This window comes from Coregonus lavaretus (assembly GCF_964263955.1).
Source record: "Coregonus lavaretus genome assembly, chromosome: 36".
Lineage (NCBI taxonomy): Eukaryota > Metazoa > Chordata > Actinopteri > Salmoniformes > Salmonidae > Coregonus > Coregonus lavaretus.
Genome location: NC_140023.1, coordinates 16,027,576 through 16,048,609, shown reverse-complemented (window position 1 = coordinate 16,048,609; position 21,034 = coordinate 16,027,576). Strand labels below are relative to the sequence as shown.

The window sequence follows — 21,034 nt, the reverse complement described above, 5'->3', positions numbered from 1 at the left end:
GATCTGAGACATAACAGTATGGCAATGTTTGACATGACACTATTGGGGCTCTTCAGCCATACAGGGAGCTCTAATGTGAAGAGGCAGCTGGGTAAACAAGCAGGCTAGGAGGGTAGTGGTCAGAGGAAAGCCACTGACCCCTGCCCCTTACCATTTCAGTTTTTCAGTATTTTAGGTTGGGGAAATGAGATGTGACACCATGAATTGAGGGCAGAGAGGGGCTACCAAAGAAACATAATCATCAACTCTCTGTTTTTTCTAAACAGTTGCATCTACAACGCATTCATTTACATCATCTCTGCATGTGTAACAGACAGTGCTGAGGCCAGCAGTTTTAGATCCGACACAGAGTCCCTCGCTTACAGTCGGCATAAGGGACAGCGTACTGGCTTTAGCAGCCTTTAGTAGAGTGATGCTCTTGGATTATTACCGCGCCCATTTGGCAGATACAGTGAGATTGCTGACGGTAATCAGCCATGACAGGGAACAGCAAGGCTAGTGGTTGAACCTAAAGGCATAGAGAGAGGAGAGTGGATATGAACTCAGATACTTCTAACAATGCTGCTGGCTTCAGGTCAGTGGGAGGTGGCTGTGTCAAAGCTGCCTGCCTCAGTGCTCACCAAAGTCTGGGCCCTCTCTAAGATGGCAGGCGAGGCAGAGGGAAGAGCAAATCCAAACAAACCTTTATCTCACTGTCCCGCCTCAGTGCAATAATTTGATTGTTTAACACATTGGGCCATTAACTCAGTGCAGAGTGCAATGCTTTTGACGTCTGCTGTTTTGTTTGACTTATTACACTGTAACACCCTGGTTAAATTTCTCATTATTTTCCCCCCGCCCTGAACCAAAACAATATCTATTGTTTGCTGACCATGTGAATAGACATATGGTAAGCATTTGTTGGTAACAGTGGAGGCTGCTTTGGGGGGGACGGCACATAATAATGGTTGGAATGGAGCGAATGGAATGGCGTCAAACACATGGAAACCATGTGTTTGATGTATTTTATACCATTCTACTCATTCTGCTCCAGCCATTACCATGAGCCCGTCCTCCCCAATTAACGGGCCACCAACCTCCTGTTGTTTGTAATGGAGGAGGGACCATATATTTTTTTTTGGACCACAGTGAGGTCTTCAACGACAGTTTCCAGGACCCAAGTGGTGTGACCAATATCAACAATGATAAGAGGAGAGAGTCTGTGATGGCCGCTCCCCACTGGATCCATGAATCACTGAGTACAATCCTAATAGGCTCTGATCACTGTGACCAGACAGGAGTGGACAAAATACTTAGTTACGCATCCTCTCTAAAATTCTGTGGATAGAGATGTTTACAATACAAGTAGTTGCCAATACTGAAAGTCAAGATATTGGTATTGAATGATTATCAGATAGTACAAGTTCAATTCATGATTTTTTGCAGACTGCAGAAATCATTACTGTTTTAAAGGTATTGTTGGATATGTAACTACTAACTATAAAAACAAGCATGCCCGAAGACTCCCAGGTCAATTAAATTAAAGCTAAGGTCAGTGATGGATGAATCCTAGCAATCATCAAAACAGAATTAGTTAGTCTATAACTAAGGAAATGCAAATATTCAATGGAGCCTGAGGTTGACCACAAAGTATCTAATGTAAAAAATGTAATTAGATGGTTTATCATGGCTGCAAATATTTAGGAGTATCATCTGGTTAATTAAATATATAATTATCTAGTTATTTTATAGAATGTCCCAAAAGACAAAAACAAAATCCCTAACAATTCAAATGAAGTAATGAAACAGGTTTGCCTGTGTTTTTTGTTGTTGTTTTGATCTAGATGCTGGGACTGCAGATAAAAAGTAGCTTGTGCTAAAACCTAGTGCAATATTTAAATGCCTGATAAATGTTCCCTGAAAAATGTATGTATTAATAAAGAACTTTAATCTCCAGCCAGCAAATCTTTATACCAAATTCCAGTCGTCTTAGAGGGATATTTTTCAGATTTGTCTCCCCAAGTTGGTTAATTGTCAGATGGCATAGCCCAAAGTGCCAAGACTTGTATAACAGCCCATACCCATTCAATTATTTGAAAGACATGGCGCTTCTCCAAGTGGCAGCATTAGCTGTGATGGTCACATGATATGATCTCACAGAGTTAAGCGGTGGTGTTGGCATCCCTCTGGAGTCACAAGGGCACTGGGTTAGATGGAGGAGGGGTGCACTGCATAGCTTTACCCCTGCCCCCAGATCTGCAATATCTAATGAGATACCCTTGCCTAAAGGGGATTGCGTTAGTGACACGAACATGAAAGTCATCAAACTTCCATCTGGGTTGTTTCTGAAGCAGTCTTGATTTGGTATATACTGTATACAGTATATCAATACTGTGCAACTCAACCAAAGTTCAAGTAACAGCTATTGAATGTGTCTAGCATTTCTTTTTTCTCTCATTAGTGTATCACCATGCGGTAAAATGATTCAGCTAGATGGTTAGATGTTTTTATTAATGTCACTACATAGACCTATCGGCCAAAAAAATTCGGAAAATCCACCAATGCGTCTCATTCATGTGTGCACAGATGTGGTCAAATTTAGCTCACTATTTGTTGACCTTGCAGAGTGAGGTAATGCAGGGAAGAAAAGCTCTGTGCTGGCTGCTGATTGTCAGAGCCAATCATATGAGTACAGTGCACTGGGTCTTCTTATTGGTCCCTTTGTACCATCCTTACATGAACCAACAGAGATGCCCTATGAGTGTCCTATGAGTCTTTATTGGTATTGCTCAGAGGGGAAATGTCATCCAACCTAGTCTATTTCATTGAAGTAACTTTGGGGTTGCCTTTGCACATAGTTTTGGATGGAAAGGGGCCTCTAGCCTCCTGTTTGTTAAGATCATAAATACAGTGGATTAGTGGTTTAACATGACAGACTTGTTTCAAACATATCAACTGAAAATAAGACCCTGTGCTTTGCTTTTACATACCCAGTCAAGTAAGTTTTTTATCAAGCAAGTTTTGTTTACTTTGTACCTCCATCTCTATCCTTACTCAGCCCAAAAAAAGTATAATAGAAATGGCCTAGCATTAGCCCTAATTCAGAAATAATTAGAAATCCTGCTTATTTTTAGTTTTTTTCTGAAGGCTCTGTACTAGCAGAGACATAACATACTGTAGTTTTCTGTCCTCTCTCAAATACAATGATCTGGTCACCTAAAATCAAATCTAATTGTATTTGTCACATGCATTGTAAACAACAGGTGTAGACTAACAGTGAAATGCGTACTTACAGGCCCTTACCAACAATGCAGAGAGAAAAATAGAAAGATAATAGAAAAATAAAATAACACAAGGAATAAATACACAATAAGTAACTTGGCTATTTCCACGGGGTACCAGTACCAAGTCAATGTGGAGGGGTACGAGGTAGTTGATGTAGATATGTACATATAGGTAGGGGTAAAGTGACTAGGCAACAGGATATATAATAAACAGTAGCAGCAGTGTATGTGATGAGTCAAAAGAGTTCAGTGCAGATAGTCCGGGCAGCTATTTGGTGAACTATTTAGCAGTCTTATGGCTTGAGGGTAGAAGCTGTTCAGGGTCCTGTTGGTTCAAGATTGGTGCAACGGTACTGCTTGCCGTGTGGTAGCAGAGAGAACAGTCCATGACTTGGGTGGCTGGAGTCTTTGACAATCTTTAGGGCCTTCCTCTGACACCGCCTGGAATAGAGGTCCTGGATGGCAGGGAGCTTGGCCCCAGTGATGTACTGGGCCATAAGCACTACCCTCTGTAACTCCTTGCGTTCAGATGCCAAGCAGTTGCCATACCAAGCGGTGATGAGGCCAGTCAAGATGCTCTCCATGGGGCAGCTGTAGAACTTTCTGAGGATCAGAGGGCACATGCCAAATATTTTCAGCCTACTGAGGGGGAAGAGGCATTGTCGTACCTTCTTTACGATTGCGTTGGTGTGTGTGGACCATGTTAATTCCTTAGTGATGTGGACACCGAGGAACTTGAAGCTCTCGACTCGCTCCACTACAGCCCTGTCGATGTGGATGGGGGCATGCTCAGCCCTCCGTTTCCTGTAGTCCACGTTCAGCTCCTTTGTCTTGCTGACATTGAAGGAGAGGTTGTTGTCCTGGCACCACACTGCCAGGTCACTGTGACCTCCTCCCTATAGGCAGTCTCATCATCGTCGGTGATCAGGCCTACTCCGTCGTGTAGTCAGCAAACTTAATGATGGTGTTGGAGTCGTGCGCCGACCACGCAGTCGTGGGTGAACAGGGAGTACAGGAGAGGACTAAGCACCAACCCTGAGGGGCCCACGTGTTGAGGGTCAGCGTGGCGGATGTGTTGTTGCCTACTCTCACCACCTGACGGTGGCCCGTCAGGAAGTCCAGGATCCAGTTGCAGAGGGACGTGTTCAGTCCCAGGGTCTTGAGCTTAGTGATGAGCTTGGAAGGCACTATGGTGTTGAACGCTGAGTTGTAGTCGATGAACAGCATTCTCACATACAGTTGAAGTCGGAAGTTTACATACACCTTAGCCAAATACATTTAAACTCAGTTTTTCACAATTCCTGACATTTAATCCTAGTACAAATTCCCTGTTTTAGGTCAGTTAGGATCACCACTTTATTTTAAGAATGTGAAATGTCAGAATAATAGTAGAGAGAATGATTTATTTCAGCTTTTATTTCTTTCATCAAATGCCCAGTGGGTCAGAATGTCACGCCCTGGCTCTGGGGACTCTCGTATGTTGAGCCAGGGTGTTTATTTTGTTTAGGTTCTAGTCGTTGTCTATCTATGTTGGCCTGAGTGACTCCCAATCAGAGGCAACGAGTCAGCTGGTTGTCTCTGATTGGGAGCCATATTTAACTGTCTGTCTTTCACTTTGTGTTTGTGGTTTCTTGTTCTGATTTGGTTTGTGTTATACTGTAGACGTCACGTTACCGTTGTTGTTTTGATCGTGTGATCATTCTAAATAAATATATAATGTTCGCATTCAACGCTGCGCCTTGGTCTCTCCCTGACGATCGTGACAGAAGAAACCACCAAAACCAGACCAAGCAGCGTGTCCAGGAGCCATCGCTAGCGGATCTCCGTGGCAACCTCGACTGGGTCAAGCCTAGTGAGGAGCAGAGAGGGTGGACTTGGGACCAGTTGAGGAAGAGCTTCAACTGGGTCAAGCCCATTGAGGAGCTGAATGGCGGGAGTTGGAGACAGAGGAGCGAGAGTTGGGCGAGAACGATGGAGGCCTGGCCCACGGGGAGGAGAGACCCCCAGAAAATTTTTAGGGGGGGGCTCACGACGTCGGGGCAGCAGGAGGCCACGATAGAGCGGTCCAGCGGGTTGGCAGAGGAGGCCGCCAGGTTACGGGAGTCACTGGTCACCAGGGGGAAGGAGGTTGTAGAGGCACGGCGAGAGGTACTGGCGTGTGTTGCCAGTCCGGTCCGGCCTGTTCCTGATCCCCACGTAGGGCCAGTGGTGTGTGTTCCCAGTACGGTCCGGCCTGTTCCTGCCACTCCCACCAAGTCAGGGGTGCGTTTCGTCAGCCCGGCGCGGCCCGTTCCTGCTCCCCGCACCAAGTCAGTGGTGCGCGTCGTCAGCCCGGTCCGGCCCATTCCTGCTCCCCGCACCAAGTCAGTGGTGCGCGTCGTCAGCCCGGTCCGGCCCATTCCTGCTCCCCGCACCAAGTCAGTGGTGCGCGTCGTCAGCCCGGTCCGGCCCATTCCTGCTCCCCGCACCAAGTCAGGGGTGCGCTTCGTCAGCCCGGTCCGGCCCATTCCTGCTCCCCGCACCAAGTCAGGGGTGCGCTTCGTCAGCCCGGTCCGGCCCATTCCTGCTCCCCGCACCAAGGCAGTGGTGCGCTTCGTCAGCCCGGCTCGGCCCGTTCCTGCTCCCCGCACCAAGTCAGTGGTGTGCTTCGTCAGCCCAGTCCGGCCTGTCCCTGCTCCACGCACCAAGCCTACGGTGTGCGTCGTCAGCCTGGTAAGGCCCGTTCCTCCTCCACGCACCAAGCCAGGGGTGCGCATCGTCAGTCCAGCACAACCCGTGCCTGGGTCATGTCCGGAGCCGGATCCGCCGCCGAGGCGGAGTGCCCACCCGGTCCCTCCCCTGTTGTGGTTGGTTGGCGCGGTCGGAGTCCGCGCCTTTGGGGGGGGGTACTGTCACGCCCTGGCTCTGGGGACTCTCGTATGTTGAGCCAGGGTGTTTATTTTGTTTAGGTTTTAGTCGTTGTCTATCTATGTTGGCCTGTGTGACTCCCAATCAGAGGCAACGAGTCAGCTGGTTGTCTCTGATTGGGAGCCATATTTAACTGTCTGTCTTTCACTTTGTGTTTGTGGTTTCTTGTTCTGATTTGGTTTGTGTTATACTGTAGACGTCACGTTACCGTTGTTGTTTTGATCGTGTGATCATTCTAAATAAATATATAATGTTCGCATTCAACGCTGCGCCTTGGTCTCTCCCTGACGATCGTGACACAGAAGTTTACATACACTCAATTAGTATTTGGTAGCATTGCCTTTAAATTGTTTAACTTGGGTCAAATGTTTCGGGTAGCCTTCCACAAGCTTCCCACAATAAGTTGGGTGAATTTTGGCCCATGCCTCCTGACAGAGCTGGTGTAAGTGAGTCAGGTTTGTAGGCCTCCTTGCTCGCATACGCTTTTTCAGTTCTGCCCACACATTTTCTATAGGATTGAGGTCAGGGCTTTGTGATAGCCACTCCAATACCTTGACTTTGTTGTCCTTAAGCCATTTTGCAACTTTGGAAGTATGCTTGGGGTCATTGTCCATTTGGAAGACCCATTTGCGACCAAGCTTTAACTTCCTGACTGATGTCTTGAGATGTTGCTTCCATATATCCACATAATTTTCCTTCCTCATGATGCCATCTATTTTGTGAAGTGCACCAGTCCCTCCTGCAGCAAAGCACCCCCACAGCATGATGCTGCCCCCCCCCCCCCCCTGCTTCCCGGTTGGGATGGTGTTCTTCGGCTTGCAAGCTACCCCCTTTTTCCTCCAAACATAACAATGGTCATTATGGCCAAACAGTTCTATTTTTGTTTCATCAGACCAGAGGACATTTCTCCAAAAAGTACGATCTTTGTCCCCATGTGCAGTTGCAAACCGTAGTCTGTCTTTTTTTTTATGGCAGTTTTGGAGCAGTGGCTTCTTCCTTGCTGAGCGGCCTTTCAGGTTATGTCGGTATAGGACTCGTTTTACTGTGGATATAGATACTTTTGTACCTGTTTCCTCCAGCAACTTCACAATATCCTTTGCTGTTGTTCTGGGATTGATTTGCATTTTCTCACCAAAGTACGTTCATCTCTAGGAGACAGAACGCGTCTCATCCTGAGCGGTATGACGGCTGCGTGGTCCCATGGTGTTTATACTTGCATACTATTGTTTGTACAGATGAACGTGGTACCTTCAGGCGTTTGGAAATTGCTCCCAAGGATGAACCAGACGTGTGGAGGTCTACAATTTTTTTTCTGAGGTCTTGGCTGATTTCTTTTGATTTTCCCATGATGTCAAGCAAAGAGGCACTGAGTTTGAAGGTAGGCCTTGAAATACATCCACAGGTACACCTCCAATTGACTCAAATGATGTCAATTAGCCTATCAGAAGCTTCTAAAGCCATGACATCATTTTCCTGAATTTTCCAAGCTGTTTAAAGGCACAGTCAACTTAGTGTATGTAAACTTCTGACCCACTGGAATTGTGATACAGTGAATTATAAGTGAAATAATCTGTCTGTAAACAATTGTTGGAAAAAATTACTTGTGTCATACACAAAGTAGATGTCCTAACCAACTTGCCAGAACTATACAAAATCCCTCCTGAGATGTGTGCAAACCTGGTGGCCAACGACAAGAAACGTCTGACCTCTGTGATTGCCAACAATGGTTTTGCCACCAAGTACTAAGTCATGTTTTGCAGAGGCGTCAAATACTTACAGAAAATAGTTTCAGTATACAGTGAGGGAAAAAAGTATTTGATCCCCTGCTGATTTTGAACGTTTTCCCACTGACAAAGAAATGATCAGTCTATCATTTTAATGGTAGGTTTATTTGAACAGTGAGAGACAGAATAACAACAAAAAAATCCAGAAAAACACATGGTCAAAAATGTTATAAATTGATTTGCATTTTAATGAGGGAAATAAGTATTTGATCCCCTCTCAATCAGAAAGATTTCTGGCTCCCAGGTGTCTTTTATACAGGTAACGAGCTGAGATTAGGAGCACACTCTTAAAGGGAGTGCTCCTAATCTCAGTTTGTTACCTGTATAAAAGACACCTGTCCACAGAAGCAATCAATCAATCAGATTCCAAACTCTCCACCATGGCCAAGACCAAAGAGCTCTCCAAGGATGTCAGGGACAAGATTTTAGACCTACACAAGGCTGGAATGGGCTACAAGACCATCGCCAAGCAGCTTGGTGAGAAGGTGACAACAGTTGGTGCGATTATTCGCAAATAGAAGAAACACAAAATAACTGTCAATCTCCCTCGGCCTGGGGTTCCATGCAAGATCTCACCTTGTGGAGTTGCAATGATCATGAGAACGGTGAGGAATCAGCCCAGAACTACACGGGAGGATCTTGTCAATGATCTCAAGGCAGCTGGGACCATAGTCAACAAGAAAACAATTGGTAACACATTACGCCGTGAAGGACTGAAATCCTGCAGCGCCCGCAAGGTCCCCCTGCTGAAGAAGGCACATATACAGGCCCTACTGAAGTTTGCCAATGAACATCTGAATGATTCAGAGGAGAACTGGGTGAAAGTGTTGTGGTCAGATGAGACCAAAATGGAGCTCTTTGGCATCAACTCAACTCGCCGTGTTTGGAGGAGGATGAATGCTACCTATGACCCCAAGAACACCATCCTCACCGTCAAACATGGAGGTGGAAACATTATGCTTTGGGGGTGTTTTTCTGCTAAGGGGACAGGACAACTTCACCGCATCAAAGGGACGATGGACGAGGCCATGTACCGTCAAATCTTGGGTGAGAACATCCTTCCCTCAGCCAGGGCATTGAAAATGGGTTGTGGATGGGTATTCCAGCATGACAATGACCCAAAACACACGGCCAAGGCAACAAAGGAGTGGCTCAAGAAGAAGCACATTATGGTCCTGGAGTGGCCTAGCCAGACTCCAGACCTTAATCCAATAGAAAATCTGTGGAGGGAGCTGAAGGTTCGAGTTGCCAAACGTCAGCCTCGAAACCTTAATGACTTGGAGAAGATCTGGAAAGAGGAGTGGAACAAAATCCCTCCTGAGATGTGTGCAAACCTGGTGGCCAACTACAAGAAACGTCTGACCTCTGTGATTGCCAACAAAGGTTTTGCCACCAAGTACTAAGTCATGTTTTGCAGAGGGGTCAAATACTTATTTCCCTCATTAAAATATATATATTTTTTTGTTATTCTGTCTCTCACTGTTCAAATAAACCTACCATTAAAATTATAGACTGATCATGTCTTTGTCAGTGGGCAAACGTACAAAATCAGCAGGGGATCAAATACTTTTTTCCCTCACTGTATTTCCCTCATTAAAATGCAAATCAATTTATAAAAATTTTGACATGCGTTTTTCTGGATTTTGTTGTTGTAATTCTGTCTCTCACTTTTCAAATAAACCTACCATTAAAATTATAGACTGATAATTTTTTTGTCAGTGGGCAAACGTACAAAATCAGCAGGGGATCAAATACTTTTTTCCCTCACTGTATATGTGTGGGTGTTTAGGGAGGCTATTTCATCTAGTTATAATAATAATAATAATATAATAATAGTTGTCATATTAAACATGTAGCGTGGAGTAAAAAAAAAAGTGTTAAGTGTTTAACAATAATATTGCCCATCTTCTCTTCAATCAATTAATCAAATGTATTTATAAAGCCCTTTTTACATCAGCAGATGTCGCAAAGTGCTTATACAGAAACCCAGCCTAAAACCCCAGAGTAAGCTATGCAGATATAGAAGCATCTACAGTGCATTTGGAAAGTATTCAGACCCCTTCACTTTTTCCACATTTTGTTATATTACACCCTTATCAGTCTACACGCAATACCCCTTAAAGTCAAAGTGAAAATAGGTTTTTAGAAATCTTTGCAAGTTTATAACAAATAAAAAACAGAAATACCTTATTTACATACGTATTCAGACCCTTTGCTATGAGACTCGAAATTGAGCTCAGGTGCATCCTCTTTCCATTGATCATCCTTGAGATGTTTCTACAACTTGATTGGAGTCCACCTGTGGTATATTCAATTGATTGGACATGATTTGGAAAGGCACACACCTGTCTATATAAGGTCCCACAGTTGACAGTGCATGTCAGAGCAAAAACCAAGCCATGAGGTCGAAGGAATTGTCCGTAGAGCTCGGAGACAGGATTGTTTCGAGGCACAGATCTGGGGAAGGGTACCAAAAAATGTCTGAAGCATTGAACATCCCCAAGAACACAGTGGCCTCCATCATTCTTAAATGGAAGAAGTTTGGAACCACCAAGACTCTTCCTAGAGCTCTCCACCCGGCCAAACTGAGCAATCAGGGGAGAAGGGCCTTGGTCAGGGAGGTGACCAAGAACCCAATGGTCACGCTGACAGAGCTCCAGAGTTCCTCTGTGGAGATGGGAGAACCTTCCAGAAGGCCAATCATCTCTGCAGCACTCCACCAATCAGGCCTTTATGGTAGAGTGGCCAGATGGAAGCCACTCCTCAGTAAAAGGCACATGACAGCCTGCTTGGAGTTTGCCAAAAGGCACCTAAAGGACTCAGACCATGACAAACAAGATTTAACTCTTTGGCCTGAACGCCAAGCATCACGTCTGGAGAAAGCCTGGCACCATCCCTACGGTGAAGAATGGTGGTGGCAGCATCATGCTGTGGGGATGTTTTTCAGTGGCAGGGACTGGGAGAATAGTCCGGATCAAGGGAATGATGAACAGAGAAAAGTACAGAGAGATCCTTGATGAAAACCTGCTCCAGAGCGCTCAGGACCTCAGACTGGGGGGAAGGTTCACCTTCCAAAAGGAAAACGACCCTAAGCACACAGCCAAGACAACGCAGGAGTGGCTTCGGGACAAGTCTCTGAATGTCCTTGAATGGCCCAGGCAGAGGCCGGACTTGAACCCGATCGAACATCTCTGGAGAGACCTGAAAATAGCTGTGCAGCGACGCTCCCCATCCAACCTGACAGAGCTTGAGAGGATCTGCAGAGAAGAATGGGAGAAACTCCCCAAATACAGGTGTGCCAAGCTTGTAGCGTCATACCCAAGAAGACTCAAGGCTGTAATTGCTGCCAAAGGTGCTTTAATAAAGTACTGAGTAAAGGGTCTGAACACTTATGTAAATGTAATATTTCAGTTCTTTATGTTTAATACATTTGCAAAAATTCCTATAAAACAGTTTTTGCTTAGACATTATGGGGTATTGTGTGTAGATTGATTTTTTTTACATTGTAGTCATTAAGCAGACGCTCTTATCCAGAGCGACTTACAGTTAGTGAGTGAATACATTTTCATACTGGCCCCCCGTGGGAAACGAACCCACAACCCTGGCGTTGCAAGCGCCATGCTCTACCAACTGAGCTACAGGGGGCTTGAAAACAATTGAATCCATTTTAGAATGAGTCTGTAATGTAACAAAATGTGAAAATGTCAAGGGGTCTGAATACTTTCCGAATGCACTGTATATTCTAGATCTTCTCCATATAGATGTAAAATACATCTGCTACTGTAACTGAAGTGTTCATTAACACCTCACTAAGTCTTCTAAGTCTTACTATGCTTTTTCTTTACATTAACAGCCGTGTCCAAAAGAGATGCACATCTCTGTGCCCTTAGTAACTTTGTTGAGCTGTGGCAAGATGTCCCCAGGAAAACTCAATTTACTGGAGGAAGTCATTGTCATCCCTAAAGCTGGACAAAGACTCAAACAAGTATTGACACTTGCAACCACAACATCCTTTCATCCTTTATTCTCCCATTTCAAGTTATAATACACACTTTGTTCTCAATCTGCCCAGTATTACAGCGATACTTTATCAAACACTCATGTTTATTCTTTGTGTTATATCAGGACACGTATTGAATACTTGTCTTGAGAGTGTTGAGGTTAACTCAACCAATATTGCTGATTATTTTCAAACACATTTTCTCTGCCAAGCTTTGGTATTACAGTGCCCCTTTCTAATTTTCTCTACTTTTGCATATTGTTGATACTGAATGTTATCAGATCTTCAACCAAAACCTAATGTTAGATAAACAGAACCTGAGTGAACAAATAACACAACAATTACATATTTAATTTATTTCATGAACAAAGTTATGCAACACCCAATGCCCATGTGTGAAAAAGTAATTGCCCCCTTACACTCACTAACTGGTTGTGCCACCTTTAGCTGCAATGACTCCAACCAAACACTTCCTGTAGTTGTTGATCAGTCTCTCATGTCGCTGTGGAGGAATTTTGGCCCACTCTTCCATGCAGAACTGCTTTAACTCAGCACCATTTGTGGGTTTTCAAGCATGAACGTTTCAAGTCCTGCCACAACATCTCAATTGGGATTAGGTCTGGACTTTGACTAGGCCATTCAAAAACTTCACATTTGTTGCTTTTTAGCCATTTTCATGTAGACTTGATTGTGTGTTTTGGATCATTGTCTTGCTGCATGACCCAGCTGTGCTTCAGGTTCAGCTCACAGACAGATGGCCTGACATTCTCCTGTAGAATTCTCCGATACAGAGCAGAATTCATGGTTCCTTCTATTAAGGCAAGTCGTCCAGGTCCTGAGGCAGCAAAGCATCCCCAAACTATCACACTACCACCACCATGCTTGACCGTTGGTATAAGGTTCTTACTGTAGAATACAGTGTTTGGTTTTCACCAGGCATAATGGGACGCATGTCATCTGTTAATTACTGTTAATTAAATAAGTATCAATGTGTTTTATTTGTAAACTCAGGTTCCCTTTATCTAATAATAGGTTTTGGTTGAAGATCTGATAACATTCAGTATAAAAAAATATGCAAAAATAAAGAAAATCAGAAAGGGGGCAAATAATTTTTCACGGCACTGTACATAGTATAAAAAAACATTTATCTAAAACCATCTGTGAACTCCCCCAATAGATCATCACAATGGTCCTTGATCTTCAAAAGGAGAAGATTAAAATATTCAACATTGCTACAAAAACAGGGGTAAGGAATATTGCGGCATAGTGGATCTACTGTACAGTTTAGGGCGCTATTTGTCACTTATCACTCACAGTTGAGTCAGGGTCTACAGTCCAGTGTTGTTTTTCCTACTCTACCTGCTAGAAAAGAAAGCGAATACATTTTGGTAGATATAGATATGCTTTTTTTAATGATTTATTTCTAAGACTGAATATATACATTACATGACAACTGTCTGAGTATATCACAATTTCAAAGTTGTAGTTACATTCTTCAAAGTTAGAATCAATTCAATGCGGTCTGTCTATGGTTTAGCAGTGCCACAGGAGGTTGATGGCACCTTAATTGGGGAGGATGGGCTCATAGTAATGGCTGAAGCGGAATTATTAGAATGATATCGAACTCCTCAAACACATGGTTTCCATGGGTTTGATACCATTCCATTCACTCCATTCCAGACATTATTAATAGCCGTCCTCCCCTCAGCAACGTCCTGTGTTTAGCACTAGAAGCACTATCTAATGGCGAATAGATAAAAGGTTGTCGATAGGAAATCGCTTTCCCTCTTTTATTATGTGATGGACATCACAAGATGAGACGATAACAGCTCGCTCCCACATTTATAGGATTAACAATATTATTGATGGTGGGTTAAATATATCCCATGTAATACCTTCAAAAGCTTCAGAAACAGGAACATCTAAATCCTATTCATACCTGCTAACCTAATTAAAGTACATGCATTTTAAATATAATTAATGTTCAGTAGAGGTGGCAACCCATTCTCCTGGAGAATTACTAGGTGAGCTGAATATGGTGTGTTAGAGCAGGGCTGGAGCAAAAACCTGCATACCCAGTAGCTCTGCAGGAGGAAAATGTATCATCTCTGACATACAGTATGATCCAGCACTTCTCTCCACAGATATAGGCATATTATTAACGATGACATTGTGTACATTTATGATGGCTGACTAGACATTCCTTCTCTTTCCTGACAACAGTGTCTGACTCTGGAGTCTTAGTTGCTGAGTATGAGCGCCTAAGCAGCCTCTAGATCTAATTACCAAAGCATCTAACAACCTTGGATTGGCACTTGGAAAGGAGATGCATTTAGCCGTAAACTGTGCTGCTCACGACATAATTGACTATGTACGTAAACAGAACGTTAAAACAGGCAGTGTGTCCTTGTGCAGTGAGTACAATTCTATATGCGGGTATGGCAAGCGGTACCGTTGCACCAAGTCTGGAACCAACAGGACCCTGAACAGCTTCTACCCCCAAGCCATTAGACTGCTAAATATTTAGTTAAACTGTTAATCAAATAGCTACCCGGACTATCTGCCTTGACCCTTTTTGCACTAACCTTTTTGACTCATCATATACGCTACTGCTACTGTTTATTATCTATCCTGTTGCATAGGCACTTTATTCCTAGTTACAGAATATGTAGATATCTACCTCAATTACCTCATACCCCTGCACATCGACTCGGTACTGGTACCCCTTGTATATAGCCAAATTATCCTTACTCATTATTATTCTATTCTTTCTTTCTCTCTGTATTGTTGGGAAGGGCCCTTATGTAAGCATTTCACTGTTAGTCTACAGCTGTTGTTTTACGAAGCATGTGACAAATAAAATGTGATTTGATTTACCATTGAAACCAATGTGTAACATTGAACAACGATTTTGTTAGTTACAATTAGAATTTGAAGTTGACATAGTCATTCAAAACAAAATATAATCTGGAAAAGATATCTACTTTGAAGATTTTATTTTCTCTCTCTTTGCTCCTCTACAGCCAAAAGGAAAGTATGACGTTATTACAGGAACCCCCAAGTCTCATAATGAACTAGTGGACATGTTGAGGCTTTGATTAGTAAATACCCAGCTGTCGTAGCCCTGATCGATCCTCTGAAAAAAGAGGTAAGACGTGAACACCCCTCTGAACACAATTCCACAGCAAACGAAAGACATGCGTTGGTGTGCTTATAGAAACTCATGGTATGTGTGTGACCCAATGTGTAAGGAGCAGTGGGAGAGACTGAGCAGTGTGGTTGGAGCCTCTTGCAGCCTGCTCACTGACATCTCCTCTAAGCCCCCAGTGTCACGGCTCACAGGAAGACTCCCCATCTCTTCCAGGGGTACATCCTGAATCAGACCAATAAAGTCACTGACCTGACCCACGTCACCACAGAGCACAAAGGTAAGGGAGCCACTGGTGGAGTTTTACATAGAGCTATTGTTTACTAATACATTACTCATTGTCCTATTGTAGGTCAAATGTACAGTATGCATAATTTTATTGATGGAATGTCAAGAAAGATTGGAGGTCAAATCCATGCTAGGGGAATAAACTGACAAACTGGCCAGATTGACCTAAAATAATTGCCATCACAACATCAATACTGTGAATGGAAACAGTAGTATGAACACGACAGTATAAATATTTTGGAATAAATACAGTTGAAGTCGGAAGTTTACATACACCTTAGCCAAATACATTTAAACTCAGTTTTCACAATTCCTGACATTTAATCCTAGTAAAGATTCCCTGTCTTAGGTCAGTTAGGATCACCACTTTATTTTAAGAATGTGAAATGTCAGAATAATAGTAGAGAGAATTATTTATTTAAGCTTTTATTTCTTTCATCACATTCCCAGTGGGTCAAAATAGTACATACAGTGGGGAAAAAAAGTATTTAGTCAGCCACCAATTGTGCAAGTTCTCCAACTTAAAAAGATGAGAGAGGCCTGTAATTTTCATCATATGTACACGTCAACTATGCAGACAAATTGAGAGAGAAAAAATCCAGAAAATCACATTGTAGGATTTTTAATGAATTTATTTGCAAATTATGGTGGAAAATAAGTATTTGGTCACCTACAAACAAGCAAGATTTCTGGCTCTCACAGACCTGTACCTTCTTCTTTAAGAGGCTCCTCTGTCCTCCACTCGTTACCTGTATTAATGGCACCTGTTTGAACTTGTTATCAGTATAAAAGACACCTGTCCACAACCTCAAACAGTCACACTCCAAACTCCACTATGGCCAAGACCAAAGAGCTGTCAAAGGACACCAGAAACAAATTGTAGACCTGCATCAGGCTGGGAAGACTGAATCTGCAATAGGTAAGCAGCTTGGTTTGAAGAAATCAACTGTGGGAGCAATTATTAGGAAATGGAAGACATACAAGACCACTGATAATCTCCCTCGATCTGGGGCTCCACGCAAGATCTCACCTCGTGGGGTCAAAATGATCACAAGAATGGTGAGCAAAAATCCCAGAACCGCACGGGGGGACCTAGTGAATGACCTGCAGAGAGCTGGGACCAAAGTAACAAAGCCTACCATCAGTAACACACTACGCCGCCAGGGACTCAAATCCTGCAGTGCCAGACGTGTCCCCCTGCTTAAGCCAGTACATGTCCAGGCCCGTCTGAAGTTTGCTAGAGTGCATTTGGATGATCCAGAAGAGGATTGGGAGAATGTCATATGGTCAGATGAAACCAAAATATAACTTTTTGGTAAAAACTCAACTCGTCGTGTTTGGAGGACAAAGAATGCTGAGTTGCATCCAAAGAACACCATACCTACTGTGAAGCATGGAGGTGGAAACATCATGCTTTGGGGCTGTTTTTCTGCAAAGGGACCAGGACGACTGATCCGTGTAAAGGAAAGAATGAATGGGGCCATGTATCGTGAGATTTTGAGTGAAAACCTCCTTCCATCAGCAAGGGCATTGAAGATGAAATGTGGCTGGGTCTTTCAGCATGACAATGATCCCAAACACACCGCCCGGGCAACGAAGGAGTGGCTTCGTAAGAAGCATTTCAAGGTCCTGGAGTGGCCTAGCCAGTCTCCAGATCTCAACCCCATAGAAAATCTTTGGAGGGAGTTGAAAGTCTGTGTTGCCCAGCGACAGCCCCAAAACATCACTGCTCTAGAGGAGATCTGCATGGAGGAATGGGCCAAAATACCAGCAACAGTGTGTGAAAACCTTGTGAAGACTTACAGAAAACTTTGACCTGTGTCATTGCCAACAAAGGGTATATAACAAAGTATTGAGAAACTTTTGTTATTGACCAAATACTTATTTCCCACCATAATTTGCAAATAAATTCATTAAAAATTCTACAATGTGATTTTCTGGAAAAAAAAATCTCATTTTGTCTGTCATAGTTGACGTGTACCTATGATGAAAATTACAGGCCTCTCTCATCTTTTTAAGTGGGAGAACTTGTACAATTGGTGGCTGACTAAATACTTTTTTTCCCCACTGTACACTCAATTAGTATTTGGTAGCATTGCTTTTAAATTGTTTAACTTGGGTCAAACGTTTCGGGTTGCCTTCCACAAGCTTCCCACAATAAGTTGGGTGAATTTTGGCACATTCCTCCTGACAGAGCTGGTGTAAGTGAGTCAGGTTTCTAGGCCTCCTTGCTCGCACACACTTTTTCAGTTCTGCCCACAAATGTCCTATAGGATTCAGGTCAGGGCTTTGTGATGGCCACTCCAATACCTTGACTTTGTTGTCCTTTAGCCATTTTGCCACAACTTTGGAAGTATGCTTGGGGTCATTGTCCATTTGGAAGACCCATTTGCGACCAAGTTTTAACTTCCTGACTGATGTCTTGAGATGTTGCTTGAATATATCCACATAATTCTCCTTCCTCATGATGCCATCTATTTTGTGAAGTGCACCAGTCCCTCCTGCAGCAAAGCACCCCCACAGCATGATGCTGCCACCCCCATGCTTCACGGTTGGGATGGTGTTCTTCGGCTTGCAAGCTTCCCCCTTTTTCCTCCAAACATAACGATGGTCATTATGGCCAAACAGTTCTATTTTTGTTTCATCAGACCAGAGGACATTTCTCCAAAAAGTACGATCTTTGTCCCCATGTGCAGTTGCAAACTGTAGTCTGGCTTTTTTTATGGCGGTTTTGGAGCAGTGGCTTCTTCCTTGCTGAGCGGCCTTTCAGGTTATGTTGATATAGGACTTGTTTTACTGTGGATATAGATACTTTTGTACCTGTTTCCTCCAGCATCTTCACAAGGCCCTTTGCTGTTGTTCTGGGATTGATTTGCACTTTTCGCACCAAAGTACGTTCATCTCTACAAGACAGAACGCGTCTCCTTCCTGAGCGGTATGACGGCTGCGTGGTCCCATGGTGTTTATACCTGCGTACTATTGTTTGTACAGATGAACGTGGTACCTTCAGGCGTTTGGAAATTGCTCCCAAGGATGAACCACACACTTGGAGGTCTACAAATTGTTTTCTGAGGTCTTGGCTAATTTCTTTTGATTTCCCCATGATGTCAAGCAAAGAGGCACTGAGTTTGAAGGTAGGCCTTGAAATACATCCACAGGTACACCTCCAATTGACTCAAATGATGTCAGTTAGCCTATCAGAAGCTTCTAAAGCCATGACATCATTTTCTGGAATTTTCCAAGCTGTTTAAAGGCACAGTCAATTTAGTGTATGTAAACTTCTGACCCACTGGAATTGTGATACAGTGAATTATAAGTGAAATAATCTGTCTGTAAACAATTGTTGGAAAAATTACTTGTGTCATGCACAAAGTAGATGTCCTAACCGACTTGCCAAAACTATAGTTTGTTAACAAGACATTTGTGGAGTGGTTGAAAAACAAGTTTTAATGACTCCAACCTAAGTGTATGTAAACTTCCGACTTCAACTGTAGGTGATGTGTCACTGATCATTTGGGCAAATCATGATTTCGCAGGTGCTCGCACCTTTCAAATTTCTGAAGGAGAGGGGACATTTGGCCCATAGACTTGCCCGAAACTAGTCTCATTAGTATATTTTCTAACCCGTCTCCCCCTGAACTCAATCGAGCATCGACGCAATTACGCAAGATTTTAGTTCTGGGTGTCCGAGATTACCTTTGTTCTTAAGATCTCACTCAAATGAATGTTCTTCTATATTAAACTATGGTTTGTTAGTTTGTTCATGCTTATTTTGGGGAATGCACTGTATTTCAGATGAATCCCTGTAATGACAGATAGTGTAAAGCAGGGATGGGCAACTTTGATGGAGTGGGGGTCACATATAAAACAATTAAAAAACGCATTGCGAGCAAAACGTCTTAGTGGCCCCCAACTTGACAGCAGAGATTTTTTTTAAACAGCGTTTTAGAGTTAATTTCGTGCAATTCTACACATTTTAACATGGGGTGTAGAGAAAATGTTGCAGTTTTACAGCTCATTTCCTGCAATTCTACACATTTTGCCACAGGGTGGGAGAAATTTTTGCAGTTTTTAATATGATATTTGAGTGAGACTGACTAACAAAATCAAGGGGGGTCCCCCGGCCAGTAATTCGACCCTGATAACAAATGTAGATAGCTGGCTGCTTAACTAATTTAGCAATCTAAAAAATGTTAGCTAACATGGACTAACTGACTGACTGTCAGTGACTGACATAAAAATAGTAAAACTGCTGATGCAGACCCCGACTGAGTTCCTCAAAAGTTTTCTTTATTATTATTTATTTTTTTTTGGGGGGGGGGGTTGGTTTGATCCGAGGGCCTTCAAAAGGGGGGCCGCAAAGTTGCCCATCCCTGGTGTAAAGAGTTGATTAATTGACCCGGTAATACATGACTTTTGTGTGTGTGTGTGTGTGTGTGTGTGTGTGTGTGTCCTTTTATATGTCAGGTGAGGTAATAATTCGAACGACGTGCGGTGAGCCCTGCAGTGACAACTCCCTCTCAGATGTGGTGAGGCTTAGTCATCCACTCACTGGCTTTGTGTGTCTCTTTAGATCTATATGTTTACATGTCTTCTCTCTCTCTCTCTGTCTGTTTGTCTTTATCTATCAATCTGTTTGACTGAAAATCTGACAATCCATTGCAGACTCATCACTTATGTATGTATTCTGCTCTGTACAAGTTTTATAATACAAGTGTCTGTATTTACAATGCCCAAGAACCTCTATTGAAGTGATATAATAAACAGTTTGTCTGTCATTGTATACTCACACCAAAACAAAGCCAAGTGACGGCATCTTCTCCTTCCGTTGGCGATGAGCAGTCGTCGCACATTGGCACTCGGCGTCCGTAAACTCTTGTCATTGTGCATTTCTCTCTCTCCCTCAGGTTGTAGGCCTGGGAGTTGGGTATGTCAAACTGGGAGGTCTGAGTCGTGGAGAGCGGCTGACTAAATACAACCGTCTGATTTCTATAGAGGAAGAATTGGCCCAGCAGGGAATACTGGGTATGGCTTTTTCCTCTCGCCTTTTCAGCCGGTAGAAAGAGGGGGCTAGACAAAGCTATGGGGAGGAGAGGCAGTAATGGCTGGGCTGGTGAGAACACATTTCTCCCTGAACGTGAAAGGAAACTGTGTGTCAGGAATCATGAAGAGGGGGAAAAGGAGCTGGCGAAAAAACCCTACCTTCTGTTAATTGGCCACCTAATTATGCCTCCCAAAAAAGGGACAGGGACATTGGACAATTACTGAAAAGCGAGTTCATCATTGTATAAAATAAAGAATTAACTTCTGCACCAATTGCATATACAGGACTGTTGTATACCGTTTGGTTCTGGCTCTGTGGAATATATATATTTTTAGTACTGTCACAGCAGTAGAAATAATCACAGACCTTGAATAGAGGGGCCTGAAGTGAGGAGGGACATGTTCAATGTGCACAGACCTCTACATAACATGTTCAATAGACTGTCATGGAGGGGCTAGTTTCGCTTTGGCCTTTTTAAAGCCTTTGTTGTCGATTCAATTTATTTCACTTTTTTTCTGTCTGCAGATTTAAGAAAACACACATCCCCATCTTTGTTGGAGAAACGGAGGAGCAGTCATCTACATATTCTTGAGGACAAGG

General features: G+C 43.3%; 1 pseudogene across 1 annotated transcript; it reads left to right on the top strand.

Annotated features, from left to right (window-relative positions):
* The first annotated feature begins 558 nt into the window (after positions 1–558).
* LOC311110542 (enolase 4-like) lies at positions 559–21,026 on the top strand (annotated as a pseudogene). The gene is made up of 9 exons: positions 559–624; positions 11,808–11,939; positions 13,132–13,200; positions 14,162–14,325; positions 14,978–15,102; positions 15,206–15,382; positions 19,858–19,919; positions 20,298–20,415; positions 20,960–21,026. The product of its transcript is annotated as an enolase 4-like (transcript).
* The last annotated feature ends 8 nt before the right edge of the window (positions 21,027–21,034 follow it).